Here is a 3,509-nt window from a genome sequence, read left to right as displayed (position 1 = left end):
AAGACAATCTAATGAATAGGAGAAGATATTTACAAATGACATATCTGATAAAGGGTTAGTATCCAAAATACAGAAAGAACTGATACAATTCAATGCCCAAAAAACAAAGAATCCAATTTAAAGATGAGCAGAAGACATGAACACACATTTCTCCAAAGAAGAAACACAGATCACCAACAAATGCATGAAAAGATCCTCAATATTACTAATCACCAGGGAAACACAAATCAAAACCACAATGAGATACCACCTCACACCTGCCAGAATGGCTAAAATCAAAAACACAGGAAACAACAAGTGTGGGGAAGAATGTGGAGAAAAAGGAAGCCTCTTGCTGTGGGAATGCAAACTGGTGCAGCCACTGTAGAACACAATAGGGAGGCTCCTCAAAAAGTTAAAAATACTTTCCTTTTACTGCCGTGGTGGCAGCCATAAGTATGTTCAGGCTTCAAAAGAGGCTTGTCTCCAAGGTCCTCCACTGTGGCAAAAAAGGCCTCGTTGGACCCCAATGAGTCTAAGGAAATCACCAGTGCCAACTCCCATCAGTACATCCAGAAACTGATCAAGGATGGGCTGGTCATCCAGAAGACTGTACTGTCGATTCCCAGGATCAGTACCAGAAAAACACCTTGGCCTGCCAGAAAGGTAGGCATATGGGCATCAGTAAGAGAAAAGGTACTGCCAAGGCTCAAATCCCTGAGAAGGTGACCTGGATGAGGAGAATGAGAATTCTGTGCCAGTTGCTCAGCAGACACCATGACTCTGAGAAGACTGACTGCCACATGTGTCATAGCCTGTACCTGAAAGTCAAGGGCAACCTGTTCAAAAACAGGTGGATTCTCATGGAACACATCCACAAGCTAAAGGCAGACAAGGCTCTCAAAAAGCTTCTGCTGAAAAGGCTTATGCTGAAAAAGGTCCACAGATCGAGGACCAAGGAAGCACACAAAGTCTGTGAAGAGCACCTCCAAGCCAAGAAGGAGGAAATCATCAGACTCTGTCCAAGGAGCAAGAGATAAAGAAATAAAACTTCCTCTCTTTTGTCTGTATACAGTGGCCTCAGCAATTACACAGGTCGATTATTCAATAAAGCAAACCCTTATCTGCCCCCCCAAAAAAATTGAAAATAGAACTACTATATGATCCAGTAATTCCACTACTGGGTATTTACACAAAGAATACAAAAACATTAATTCAAAAAGATACAAGCACCCCTATGTTTATTGCAGTATTATTTACAATAGCCAAATTATGAAAAAAGCCCAAGTGTCTCTCAGTAGATGAATGGAAGAGCACCTGGGTGGCCCAGTTGGTTGGGCATTCGACTCTTGATTTTGGCTCAGGTTGTCATCTCATGGTTTGTGGGATCAAGTCCCATATCAGGCTCTGCACTGACAATGTGGAGCCTGCTTGGAATTCTCTCTCTCTCTCTCTCTCTCTCTCTCTCTCTCTTCCCCTCCTTGCTTTCTCTTGCTTGCTTTCTCTCTCTTAAAATAAATAAACTTTAAAAAAAATAGATGAACGGTTAAAGAAGATGTGATACACACACTCAGCCATAAAAAAAGAATAAGTTCTTGTCATTTGGAACAACATAGATGGGTCTAGAGAGTATAAACCTAGGTGAAATAGGTCAGTCAGAGAAAGCCAAATACTGTATGATTTCACTCATATGTGGAATTTAAGGGGGGGGGGAAGGAAAAAAGAGACAAACCCCAAAACAGACTGTTAACTACAGAGAACAAAGGGAGGTGAGTGGGTGGGGTACATAAAATAGGTGAAGGGCAATGAAAGTACACTTATCACGATAAACACTGAGTGATCTATAGAATTGTTGAATCACTACACTGTACCTCTGAAACTAATATAACACTGTATATTAATTATATTGGAATTAAAAAAATCCTCAGTTTCACTGACCTCTTAGATATTTGTATTTAAAAGTGTTTCTCTTTACTTATGTCCACTGCACTTTCCTCCAGGTTAAACATCACTCTGTTCTCTTTGGTACACATTTATAATCTCATGGGTGGCACACTTTTCACTTCTACATTATCTGCTCCCCCACCTTCCCTATCTCCAGAAGAGAAATGAGTTTCCATTGACATTCATCTTGTATTTACTGACTTTCAATCCAAAGCCTTCCAAAGGAACTGATGTCGTTCTGTTCTAACGAAACAACTTTATCACTATATAGAAGAAAACAATCAGCAAATGAAGCACACTTGGAGTTGATGCTAAACTGGGAGGTGCCGGAGACATATGAAAGACTATGTATTTTAGAGACAGCCTCAGAAGGAATAAAGTAGAGAAATAAGACAAAGCTTTCCATTATTTTTTCAAAGATTTCAATTTAAAAACTGTCAATTTCAAGGCTTCCAATTTTTTATTTTTTTTAATTTTTCTTACTTTCTAATATGAAATTTATTGTCAAATTGGTTTCCATACAATACCCAGTGCTCATCCCAACAGGTGCCCTCCTCAGTGCCCATCACCCACTTTCCCCTCCCTCTCACCCCCCATCAACCCTCAGTTTATTCTCAGTTTTTAAGAGTCTCTTATGGTTTGCAAGGCTACCAATTTTTTTAAAATATCAACGTTCAATATGTTCACAGCACTACTAAGTACACTATGAGGACTAAACAAGAACAATTCTTGCCCTTGATCTCTGGGTCTGATCATATCCATAAATACCCATAATGTAACATCTCATTGAGGTGAGGGTCCTGCTAGAGAAAGAAATGCCCCAAGAACTCAGAGATCAATTCCCACTAGAGAGGGGAAGTTTCATGAAAAAAAAAAAAAAAGCATAGGAATTTCTGGGTCTTAAGAGGGTGTGTAGAATTTCCACAATAACCAACATCCCACTCTGGGGCCTTGGGGGTAAATAGGCAATGTACACATAGTCATGGAGTCAAGGACATCTGGGGAAACTGAATGATCTGGGATGTTGGAGGGTAGGATACATAGAGAATGTAAAAGATGGGGAAACAGCACTGGAAAGGAACAGTAGAGCAGAAAAAGGAAATTAAGAGTAGCAATAGATCATTCTAAATTTGTATCCAAAATGAACAAGAAGCATAGATGAACCCAAAGGTTTCCATTTTTTAAATACTAACACTAAAAGCAAGCTTTGTTACCTAAGAGGTCTAGTCTAAGAGAAGTAGCCCGTGTCAGATATAGGGAGGTATCAATAATGAAAGGATACTTGTTCCAAGACAAAGAAAACTTTCTCAGGTTTCTTTTGCACCACACACCTGGACTGCAGCAGAAAGAATGGCACACCTAACCTACACTCCCTATGCCAGAGGTATCCCATCTTCTCCTCTAATTTTTCTGGATTCAGAACTCCTAAACTTGTAAGAAGTGTAGGATTAGAACTAAAGCAGTAGACTAGGATGCCCTAAGAGATGAACTATATGACCTAATAGAGAGTAATTTGAATCCCTCAATGGCTTTTCATTGCCTATACTTTTAAATTAACTTCTCAGCATGGTGTCAGAGTTTCTCAT

The 3,509-nt window shown here is 39.7% G+C and overlaps 1 pseudogene; it reads left to right on the top strand.

Moving 5' to 3' along the window:
• Positions 1 to 437: 437 nt before the first annotated feature.
• LOC122200705 lies at positions 438 to 1,027 on the top strand (annotated as a pseudogene).
• Positions 1,028 to 3,509: the final 2,482 nt, after the last annotated feature.

Source organism: Panthera leo, chromosome A1, assembly GCF_018350215.1.
Source record: "Panthera leo isolate Ple1 chromosome A1, P.leo_Ple1_pat1.1, whole genome shotgun sequence".
Lineage (NCBI taxonomy): Eukaryota > Metazoa > Chordata > Mammalia > Carnivora > Felidae > Panthera > Panthera leo.
Note: the sequence above shows the minus strand (reverse complement) of the source record. Positions and strands in the feature narration are given on the sequence as shown.